The 13074-nt window shown below is 38.9% G+C and overlaps 1 protein-coding gene across 2 annotated transcripts in view; it reads right to left on the bottom strand.

The window, feature by feature from the left end:
* The window catches only part of LOC140139870 (uncharacterized), a 29788-nt gene that overhangs the window by 13235 nt on the left and 3479 nt on the right, over positions 1-13074 (bottom strand). Inside the window, exon 1 of one of the 2 annotated variants that reach the window (XM_072161631.1) lies at positions 2431-2548. The exons of the other annotated variant lie outside the window; for it this stretch is intronic. The gene's annotated coding sequence lies outside the window, so the exon portion shown is untranslated. Of the gene's footprint in view, positions 1-2430; positions 2549-13074 lie in introns of those variants that run through there. 2 annotated transcript variants of the gene reach the window in all.

Genomic DNA, 13074 nt, shown 5'->3' on the forward strand with positions numbered 1-13074 from the left:
CAAATTTAATCCACTGGTTTGTTCAGACCAGACCTGGTTCAAACTCGTTATATTTCGTGTTTGCGCCCTCTTTTTGTTGGTAGTTTCAAAAGCTTTAGATTTGGACTGCTGCGGTTAATAGCTCCATAGACTGTATAGCTCTCGACTCGTGATCGCAGGTTTCCCATGTTTGCGATTTGTTATCTGTATGACGATTTGGTTTAACCATTTCCTGTTCCACAAACAAAACCTTATTTTGCTGCGCCCCCCCCCCCCCTAAATCCGCCCCTGCCCACGACTTCCCTCAGTATACTATCCCGTCGACAGAGAAGATATGTGTACGACGTATCTACCATAAATCACATCTCTTTGAAGCCAATTTATAGCCCTGCATAAATATGTTTTTGTTATGAAATTTAATTCTATATTTTTTGATTATTTGACTCACGATTTAAAAGTATATAAATCAATCTTATTCATTTATTTATTTACCTGTATTTACAGGTCAAAATACTCATTTCCCAAGCAAAAATATCAATTTCGGGCAATAATTGTAAATACCGTGTGGGTCTTCAAGCAGAAAGACACAAAAAAGCGCGCAACCACACAAAGCGATTTGACCAACTTCGTTATTTGTGTGTGCACAGAGCAAATTATTATAATTTTATTTAACAAATTATTCCAAGGAAAGGTATTTACAGGTCCAAATACTCATTTCCCAAACAAAAATATCAATTGCGGGCAATAATTGGAATGCCGTGTGAGACTTCAAGCAGAAAGACCACGGAGATAGACACAAAAAGCGCGCCAACTCACACAAAGCGACTTTACGGTCCCGGGCCCTGCTAACTGTATGTACAATTTCATGGTGAACAAGGAGGTCCAGGTTGAATAAATCAAACGATTGTGGACACAGCTGTTGTGAACACAAGTACTACCTGAGACCACAGATCCTGGAGACGATAATACACTTTATAACTATCTGAGACTAATCGTTATCGCATTATGATTTCCGTGATAACATTTAACTTCCACACATTATCGGAAGCGTCTATTTAAGTGGCAAAGATAAGAACAAACAGAGACCATGGAACAAAGAAGATTCAATCCCTGGGAATTTCACTTTGCTGATAGTGATATTGATTTTGTGACATAAAATGATTCAATCTGTTGACCAATACAGGTTGAACTAACATCGGGGGCAAAATACAATATTCTAATATCAATAAATTGATTTATTTGTAGACATCTGTCGCCAACCAATAATGACGTAATTATTATAATCGGGTCTACATGTATTATGTTTTGTGATGGTGGCGATTAAAGATTTCATAAATATGTTACGAAATTCACTCGGCTTTGAATGCCTTCAACATGTTCAAGATTCCAAATTTTGATCAATACTGAATTTGGTTCACAATAAAGGGAACATATTGACTTTTGGTGTGGCCCTATGATCGCTGTCTGGGGTGTGTTATAACATTTCGACCTGTATTGATCTTTACTGTGTACATAGTCTCAGGTGTACACTGTTACAAAATGAACAGGTGAGATGTCTCAGGCATCATACGGTCTGGTCGTCACGGGTAACAAAGTATTACAATATACTTTGAATATTCTTTTCGATTAGTAACGCAGTAAGTTTCACTTATTTAATCTACAGTCCATTTAATTCTTAGATGTATAACTTTCGACCTGTATTGATCTTAACCATGTTTACTGTTATAAGTTACAAAAACACGAACAGGCGAGATGAGGCATCATTTGGTCTGGTCGTCAATGGTAACAAACTTATAATATATGCGAGCTTTACTTTATTAATGTTCTACAGTCCATTTAATTCTTGTGAGATATAACTCTCGACCTGTATTGATCTTAACCATGTTTACTGTCACAATTTACAAGAACGATCAGGATAGGTGACCGAGGCATCATACGGTCTGGTCGTCACGGGTAACAAACTTTAATACAATATAATTATTTTCAATTACTAACGCAGTTAGTTTCTCCGGCGAGCTTTACTTTATTAATGTTCTACAGTCCATTTAATTCTTGTGAGATATGTTACATTCGACTGTTACAAAACGATCAGGAGAGATGCCTGAGGCATCATACGGTCTGGTCGTCACGGGTAACAAACTACATTTTCGAATCTCGATTAGTATTCGCAGTAAGTTTTCCTTGGTGAGCTTCACTTTATCGATGTGCTACAGTCCATTTTAATCTTGCGAGATATAACATTCAACCTCATTATTCTTTACGATGTCTCAGGCATCATACGGTCTGGTCGTCACGGGTAACAAACTTACAAACTAACAATATTATTTTCAATTAGCCGCGAATAGACGCACATTGTTGCAACTTCAGACAGGAACAGCATAATTAAACACACTTCCTTTGTTATTCTAACAGCTCCATCAAGAAAATTATACAAGTACAAAAAGTTCATACCATTAAATAATGTGGTATATCCGTCATCATTGACATCAGTATGAACGTATCAGAACACAGTGGCTTCTGCATGAACCATGACAACCAGTCATGTCAGACTAGCGGCAGAACGGCACACCAGTGTGAAATTATCACGTCTGCATGGAGCTCTGCAGAACGCTAGAATGAACAGATCCGAAATAAATTGCTAACGCGACGCGCAGTGACGAAATCGAACCACATCGTGGCGGCTTTCTATTGGACAATGTAAGTTGGTTGGAAACAATAACGCCCACTTGTTTATGGCGTGATCAACAGTGTGTTGCTGTTTGATCATCATATCACGCCAGTGACGGCATTCTATTGGACGATGAATAAGTTTCCCACATGTTTAGTGCGTGATACAACCCTGGGACATCCAATAGTGATCTGGCACTGATCCAAGTTCCAACGTACTGCACACTGAATTGGCACGGTACCAACTCTCAATTTTATGCAATCGATGCAATTCAAGGCCGGTCGCGTTGTTTGCAGCAAGTCAGGATGCTGATTCATGCAGCGACCTTGGTCTGATAGCTGGCGTGATATTGCATTGGACCAATAGCACGCCACGACTGCTCTCTAGAGACTTTATGGTGTGACAAACCAAATCAGTGAATTGATGCACTGTTGTTGACTGACTGGCGTCTCAAACGTTGTCCAATCAAAACGTTCATGCACCGGTACACTGGCAGGAGTTCATAGAAACTTTCTATTGATAGAAACTGATTGTCAACGCATCGATTTTCTGTCTGATTTGAGGCACTATTAACCCTAACACCACAGGTGCTTTTTGGCGAAAGGAAAGGAAGGAAGAAAGAAGATTATGAACCACGGACCAGCCGAATTAATACATATAGGCTTAAGACCCGGGATAGCAGGCCATCGGTTTATTGCGCAATCGGATCACGTGGGATGCTTGGGTTGCTAGTCGCTTTGCATATTGAGCTTTAGGATACTCCAATTGTTACACATCCGGATCTAATTAATCAATAATTAACAAAGAGTTAAGATAGGACTCGCATCCATCGTCGAGAATAAATTACACGTGTCATAATGTGCTGGGCTACAACCACACACTGACATCGCCCGGTTAATAATTACACTATACAGCAGAGACACTGAAATGAATACCCGGGATCGATATACGTGAATGTGCTATGCACGATTTGATATTCAGACGATAAATCTTTGGATACGGGGGTAGAAAATGATGAATATCTCCCGTAATGCTCACTTACACACAGAGAGGTCAATTACCAGGCTATTGTCAGTAGCCTTAGTCGGATGTCCCTCGGCACATTATGGGTCTCAAAGGTCGGAACAAAATGGCCACGCGTGGCTGTGGATTCAACTTACCATGGCGATTTCTGCCATGAAGATATCGGGGCGATGACACTGAACCATTGACTCGAGAAAATCACAAATTGAAAAGGCGTTATTAAAATACTGGCATTATTCATGACCTGATTGCGTGATCTGGGCCTGTCCCCAATTAATGCAATTCAATGTTGTGATGCTTACCACTGATGAGTCATGTATTCAATTAAGAAGCCGACTCATGCAACTACCTTTTGCTTGGAACATCGCACGGTGGGCTATGCATGTCAAATCCCAGACATGCAGGAGGCTGTTTTATTAAAATATGCTGGGCTGCCTATGTATGCCAATTTAAGCAGATCATGCACATTTTGATAACTTCATTGATGCATTCATTCATTCGTTTGTTCATTCATTCGTTTGTTCATTCATTTCCATAATTATATAACAATATTTATATCCATTAAAAGCAGCCACAGATGTAGATTGCATGTTTAAAATATACATTCATTATGCTTATTTACAGAAAACAGATGACCACTTTGGCTTACCAACCATCACTCAGCCCTATACAGGCGCAGAACCCTGAACAGCCTAGAAGCATAACAATCGCAGCCAAGACCAGCTTTCCGAGTTTCATACAGTAGATCGGGACAACTTAGCAGCAAGTTCCTAGTTCAGGGGAATCTCAATTTTCCACGAGAACAGAATATTATACTGTCGGGATGCGAACTCGCATCGTAACGTACCAGAATCTAGCGACTTCCTGATTGAGCCAACTGGAATAATTAGCATCAGACCATCAGGCTAACCCGCTCAGTTATAAAACCCAGAGCTCAGCACCAACCAAAACAATCATTATCATGTATCTCTCGTTCTCGTGCAAGCATCGCCGTACGTCGAGAAGTGTGGAACTAACACGGCGCTCTGCAAAAAGCTCTGCTCGTTCAGCGTCATCACGACGGCGACGACGGCATTCATTGTAACTGTAGGATGATGATGATCAAAAGCCAGTATTTAGCTCCGGCGTCTCCCGGACGTTTTTCTGCTGTGACTGACAGCTAGGCATATCCAAGGTTTCTAGCGTATTCAGCTGCAAAACACGTCAGGAATGGGAGCAAAGCACTGACCAAAAATAGATGAAAAATGTTCAAATGTATGTAAACAAAATGAACCACATCAACCGACAAAATAACATTCTAGCATAATCATACAAATGAGGTCATGCAATCATCGTAATACATTGTAAATTAATGTCGAAATGTAATCAAAATTTTGATTAACATAACAAAATATAAGTATTTACAAACATTATCATACCATTAAAACAACCTGATAGCTTCACACATCACCGCAATAATTCCTAGGAGTAACCATGCAGCACTACCATAAATCCACCTGACCAACTTGAACTTCCATGCACCCCGACTCGAATAAACATGCAGTTAATCCAAGATATATATTCCAGCATAGCCGCTGAGCAGCGTGAAACAAACACGTCTGCACAGAGCTCTGCAGAAAGCCGAAATGAATTTACAACTGAATGCTTTGCCGTTTTATCATCATATCACGCACGCGGCGACACTCTATTGGATGATAGCAAAATTATAAACAGCTGCCCACGTGTTTATGGCATGATACAGCATGCTGTCCACGTGTTTACGACGTGATACCACTGAATCTAATTAAGCATGGCACTGCGCCAAGACACGACATAATTGCGTGATTTGGGCCCATCCCTAATCAGTGCAATTCAAGGCTGAGTCATGCAGCTGCGTTCTAGCGACCCTGCTCTGCTGGCGTGATGTGGCATTGGTCCAATCAGCATGCCAGTGGTGTGATGTTGAGTTGCCCAATCAGAGAATTGCTAGCTGGAGTCTGTTTTAGTTGTCCAATCATAAAGTTGATGCACCGTTAACGGGCAGAAGTTTCTATCAATAAAAACTCTTGTCCGTTACAAGTGAACAGTGTATTGATTTTCATACATTCTATTTTCTGTTAAAGTGCTTTGTGTCTAGTTTTCATAAATATTTTAAGAACCTTATTAAAACGATTTATACCATTTGTATTATACATAGCCCATTATAAAACGTAATATAGAACGTTTTGTGTTTGTTGGATAGGGTCTATCCAAACACCGCTTAAAGCACATCGACACACCGCATTGTTTTGGTAGTACAATGTACTATAGGGGCCTACATAATGCTTATTTGAACATGTGGAGGAGAAGTTCTCCCTATACACGGCTGAGCCTGAGGGAGGGGGGGGCAGAAGGGACATGTCCAACGAGAAGAAATAATAATACATAAATGCTCCATTTACCTGGAGAAATGGACCGGAATTGCCTTGTGCATCTTTTAATCAGCAAAATAGCACCATGTATTGGATTAAATAAGATAATATTTCTTTAGAGTTTATTGAAGGGTTTCTTTTTGGCGAAAAATGGACATTGAAATTGTCAGGTTTTTTTTTCGAAACCTACCAATCGTGAAATACAAATGCGCATTACATATTACTAAGTATTTGTGCCACAAAGCACACTTCCATTGATACCAAATCTCAAACTATAGTACGACGTCATGCGATTTAAATTACCCCGGAATGTTCCGCATTCTTCAAGCGCTTTTAATCTTTACGGGGATAAAACCAAAGTTAAATTTTCCTCGCAAAGATAAACCCGGGAGGTAAACACCACAGTTTAAACACAATTGTAGAATCTCAACACCACCTTATTGCACTTTATACAGCCCATACTATAAATATCGGTAAGAAAGAAAGCAGCCGACTACTGAAGTGATTGCCTTTGATTTCATTCTACCGCCAAAGTTACTAGTCCCGGTTCGCAAAGAATAAGAATCACCAAGTCTCGTTATAGCGGGCGTTATCGCAGTGTATATAGATAGACACAACCATTTCTCGAGGCCATTTCTCTTAAAGTATTTCGTTTCAGTGTGAGAAAGAATACAATACGCAAAAATATAATAAAATACTTTACATGCAGAGCCCTCGCCATTGTGCAATTGTTTGGTTTGAAAGAATGGCGCAAGTTAGTTAAGCTTGTAAAATGACCCACGTTTAATAGGAAAGAAAAGGACTGTTTACCCTTGCAGCTCAAAATAAATTTGGGTCGTACTCGGTAGGTGTTTTTTTTTTAAATTCCCAAAGAATGCCATCAGCCTAACCCAATATATCAGAACACAGAGCTCGACACCAAAACAATCTTGACAATCATCACCTGTGTCGCTCTTGGTCTCGTGCCATGCAGCATCGCGTACAATGTACGTGGAGCAGCGTGGAACGACAGATAGTGGTGGAACTAACACGGCGCTCTACAGAAAGTAAATTGCTGAATGCTTTGCTGGCTCGTCGTCAACCAACTCTAGATATCGGCGACGAGATTCTAGCTGTCGGCGACGGATAGCTCTAACGTCATACGGCCGCGGCGTTTTTCTGTTGCGAAAGCTCGACACATCTAACTTTCTGTAGCGTATTCAGTCAGTACACGTCAAGAATTATACAGAGTCCTGAATACAGCCAATCACTTGAGCGGGAAAATCACGGACGAGAACTAAAAACGTATAACGTCTATTGCATCGGAAAAACGTCGAACAATGACATTAATTTTGAGGCCAGTTAGTGGATCACCATTTAATAAAGTTGTGCATGGGCGTTTGTGTTGGGTTTTTTTGCCGAAAGCTGCGAATTCCTATGGCGGCAATATCGGCAATATTTATATATTTCATATTTTAATGTAAGCCTGACTACAGAGCTTGGTGGTGGAATTTAATTTCTTATCATATGATGCAATTGTTTTTGCCTCACTAGTAGTAGGTGGTTTATTTTTCTTCAAAAATCTCCATGCCCCAGCCCTGGAAATCAAATGGTGCACCCCTTATTTTATACAATGTATTGTAGTGATAGTCCAATTACAACACACGCAACTTGAAGCAAGAGAGAAACACATAATCGTAAAACCGAAATGCATTCAAGTACACAAAATGACAACATCACCCGAATATAGATGAGTTGACCTCAATGTTTATCAACAAAGGCAAGGGACCTGTATATCTTTATGCTTGAGTGATGTGATGTGGCGGGCGGGAGTTTTAAAAACACGGGTCCTGAGCAAAATATGATGCGCGCGCATACTGCCAGGCAAAAACAATGGAAAATGTGTTGATGCGTGCGCAGTACTGCCAGGCATTGACGTCAGAAGTCAACTCATCCATACAATATCAGTCTCACACTACACGAGCCCGTACATGTACGAAATATAATATGCAATCGTATTAACATGCCGAAATATATTCAAAACTAGATTTTTATCAACATAGCAAGATAAAACAAACATTTTCATACCATAAAATCAATAGAAGTAGAACTGATAGCTTCATTTATCACAATTGATCTAGTCCAACAACAATAATTCCATAATTCCAAGATAAAGATTTGCCAGCCTAGCCGCTGAGCAGCGTGCAACAAACACGTCTGCACGGAGCTCTGCAGGAAGCTGGAATGATAAACTGAACATGCTGAATGCTGTAGACGTGTTTGGCAGTTGGGGCGGGGCAGCTGCTCACAACGACTTTGCTCAGACTGGCGTGATGTGGCATTGGTCCAATTAGCATGTCAATAGGGTGATACGGAGTTGCCCAATCAGACAACTGTAAGCTGGCGTCTGTTTGTTTAATGGTCCTATCATAAAGTTGACGCAACGTTAACGGGCAGACGTCTCTATTTATAGAAACTTTTGCCAGTTACTAGACCCGGGCGAAAAATACATGGATTTGCATAATTATGTATAACTTCAGAAACTGCCTGTTAACAGGGAGTCCGGGTGGTGAGCCGATTCACTGATTGGATCGGCTACTAGCGGCACTTTCCTGACTGGATAACTGAGTCACAACGCTCCGTAATAAATTACGGAATTATTTCCCGGAATTGTTTTTGACTGGACATTTCCGAAGAAGCTTTTAGGGACGGGCCATTTGATTTATAGGGACGGGCCATTTGATTTCCAGGGACGGGAAATGGGAGTTTTAAAAGAATCCGAAAGAAATTCCCTTCTAGCATCATGCTATAAAATGACCATCTGGTGTGATATAGAGCTATCCAATCAGAAAAAAAGTTTTTTGTCAACAAGTTGAAATTAACATATTACCGACTTATTTTTGCTTGTGGGTATGGTCATGGGATTTACTAGTATCCGAAAGAATTCAACCACTATACAGAGGTCTGATTGCGCGGGCCAAATTCTTTTTAGAGTCGTCTATTACTATTGTTGTGTGAACCGTGGTGAATTGGACTATATAAAATTGATGCTTGGTAGTACGGGTCTACCCCAAGGGCCCCAATGTCAAGTCAAGAACCAGGTAGAAATCTGGAAAATATCAAGTAAATACTACTTTATAACATGGTGGTGACAGAAAAAAAATTTAAGTGTTTGTTGTCAATTGTTGTCAATAATATTGACTGGTATAAAAGAACATTATAACCAGACACATTCCATTGGGGTGAACAACGAAATGGCTCTTTATTAAGCAATTGATTTGTACAGTTGACATCCCAAGTAAACTGTTATTTAAAAAATACTCGTAAATGAATTTTTATATACATGAAATAAAAGACATGCAGCGCTTTCGCGGATACTTAACTAGGCCAACAAAATTCTACCAAATAATGCTTTGTATTTGTAACCAGAACATGCAACTATAAATGGCTACTTTTTAAGTGAAAAAAGAGAAGAGACAGGCCTATAGCCCAAATATACAGGTGTTCTCATCATTCTCATAGAGATACCGAAACAAGACAATTCCATATGTTGGTGAAATCATACGACAGGTGCAACCATGAAGGACACGTGAACAGATGTTCCATTGTACATCAGTGACATTTAATTCCCGGCCTCATTAATAAACAATATCTAATTGATCATATTGATCGTAGACTAACCTCTAAACTAACCGTGCATATAGCGTAGAACTAATAGTATACTAGTATCTGAAGTCATACCCCTGAAATCACCCGCCGTTCCGTTGTATTTTTGGGGCGCCCTCTACGGAGGCGTCCCACAATATTGGCATGTACTTGTGAGTAGCTTCTAATTTCAGTCTTACTAGATTTACTCCGCAATTGTTGTGCTATTTTGCTAAAATTATGCCCTTGCTCAGAAATAAATCCACAATATGCTTGGATTTTATTTTATTATTGTTTTCCGTTATGCACAGGATAAAATGGTGTGCGTATATTCTTTGTTTAAAAGACAAAATTAATGGATTTGTAAAAACACCAAATAAATCGAGACCTTTGACCTTTGTAACCACTTTGACCTTTGTAACCAGTTTACCGCCTCTTAGAACCCGATAGACGGTGACCAACACTTTGGATTACAATAGCCTAATCTGAATGGCATAGTCCAATAAGCTCAAATAAACAATCATAGTGCAAAATTTGACCTAACTTGCAGAGTATGAGTTTTTGTACCCAAAGTTTCAAAGTCAGGCATCTTATCAAGATCAAGATAGTGATAGTGACATAACAATTAACACGCTTATCTTACCAAGGTCTTATCTATCTGCATGGGGTAATTGGAAATTATGGTGTAGCCTATTTGTTTTAAGGATGAAACAACTGGCTCCTTTTGCATGGAAATTAGAACAAATTACTATACAAGCTGTATCAAAAGTTTGGTACCCAGCAGTTTTGATAGTAATTGAAAAGCCTGGTTCTTCCAAATGCAATATCAGGTCCCCCTTAAAATGATAAAATGATCAGACCATAAATCTTTTGTGACTGTTTATGACATTAATCAACAAATTATGCGGATCCTAGATGTGTCGAGGATGTTATGTTTATGAACAAAACGTTACGTTTGTATTTTCAACATTGTTAATCATTGCTACGTGTATGTTAACAAATGAAAGTTCTGTAATTATGTTAATTCTTCAATGCTAAGTTAGTAAGTATTCTTTTGGATATCATCAAATTGTAAATCTCTAGTCAGATTTTCAGTGTGTTAACAACTATGTATCAAAGATGTTACGTTCATGTACAAAACATTAACGTTCTTATCTTGTAAACATTGTATACCCATATAGCTACTTTTGAAGAATGAATGTTCTGTAATTGTCTTTTATCCTTCATCTCTATTAGATTTTCAGTGTATTAGCAAGTAGATGATGTATATGTATCACAGACGTTATGATGTATATGTATCACAGACGTTATACATTCATAAAAACTTTTCTTTTGGTCAACATAGGGGTAGATCCTCTTCTATACTATCCATCATAATTATACCCCCTGCATAACGAAATTCAACAATATTCAATATCCAAAGCAATATCATCACTACAATATGCCCCAGAATTGAACTCCCCCACCCCACATAATCGCAAATTGACACGACAGCTTCATTCCAATTCAATTTATTTCATCCAAAACGGTCCTGTGATACACCTTCCCCAATCAAACACATTTGTCTTGCATTTGATCATCTTCTACTCTTCCCTAGAAAAAATCATTATGATACCAAATCCCCGGGACCAAATCTAAACACCATGCCATGGAATTCACCATATCACGTCCAAGCTCACATAATTTGGGCGCCCCATTCCTTTTTTAAAGGAATTTTTATTATGCAAAAGCATGCATGCTCTTCCAATACACATGTATCTCGATGGTCTACTGATATTTTTATCGCTACCCAAACACGGTACAGATTATATACCGGGATTATATAACCGGCACCAGGATGGCTGGTCGTGATAATAAAAGTGTTACAATGTTTGGAAGATAAAAAGGAGAATACAATAGATAGTTGTATAATCCCATACAGTGTTTACTCTCTCTGGAAATTGGGTGCGCCAAATGAAGCATTTTCCCCCAAAATTTGCCTAATTTTGGCTCAGTCATTGTCAGTAATTCCTCAAATTGACTAATTGTAATAAGGCATTGAAAATATTTGTGCGCCAAATATAATTTTCACTGGGCCCAAATTGAGACATACAGCCTCTGAGTAAACACTGATCCCATATATCGTCAGCCTGCTGCTATGATTTTTGCCCAAGTCATTTTTTGTAATTTTTAAAACAAAGTACAAATTAATGTGGTTCAAACATGCGTTTAAACATACCAGTACTTATTCACCAATCTTTGCACAAGAAGAAATGATAATGATACAAATGAAAGGGAATAATCCGAAATAATTAGGGTGATTACGTAACTGATGCGTCTTCGAACCACATTTTGTTCTTTGTTCTCAAAATTACAAAAAAATACTTAGGCAATTAGCGTGGGCGGCTGACGGTTATCATGGTTATGTAATCGGGCACCAGGATGGCTGGTCGTGATAATATTAAAAGTGTTACAATGTTTGGAAGATAAAAAAGGAGAATACAATAGACAGTTGCATAATACACTGCAAAAAGTGTGTTTAGGAATTAAACACTTTTCTAAACACTATCTTGCACCATGTTTTTAAACATGTTTAAATGCTACACATGTTTAGGAATTTGATGGGCTGTGTTTAGGAAATTTGACATTGGTGTTTAGGAATCAAACATGTTTAGAAATGTGTTTAGACATTGGTGTTTAGGAATCGAACATGTTTAGAAATGTGGTGCAAGAAAAGTGTTTTATTCCTCAAAACCAATGTCAAATTCCAAAACATCATGTGTTAAATTCCTAAACACATACCCATCAAATTCCTAAACATGTGTAGCATTTAAACATGTGTGCAAGAATATAGTGTTTAGAAAAGTGTTTAATTCCTAAACACACTTTTTGCAGTGCGCTGTCTGCACACCCCCATCACGTCAAGTGGCCCCGAGATGGAGCGGTTAGTAGCTATATCAGGGCTGGCTGCCACTATAGGGTTTAGGAATCAAGCATGTTTAGAATGTGGTGCAAGAAAAGTGTTTAATTCCTAAACACGCTTTTTGCAGTGTAGCGTTAGCAAAAAGAAAGAGGGAGAGAGAGCATGCTTAAAATCATAATCTTATCTCCTATTTCCATGCATCTTTCTTCCATGCTTTTAAGTAAATATACAAATTCCTGGTAAAATTTCAATTCTCTACTGAATGACAAGCCCCTGAAAGCTGGATCTTAGTTTTACTTCAACCATCATTAATTACTGGAAATTTTCATTCAAAATTCAACCCAATTCACAATTCAATTTAACGTTGGTTTAGATGTGTTGCAGCAGCTCACCGTTACCGACGAAACCACATTGAGATTGAGATTGAACCCCACTCCGGGGGGGGTCACTCCCATTGGTCACTACCTATACCATCCGCGATAATCAAC

Source organism: Amphiura filiformis, chromosome 18, assembly GCF_039555335.1.
Source record: "Amphiura filiformis chromosome 18, Afil_fr2py, whole genome shotgun sequence".
Lineage (NCBI taxonomy): Eukaryota > Metazoa > Echinodermata > Ophiuroidea > Amphilepidida > Amphiuridae > Amphiura > Amphiura filiformis.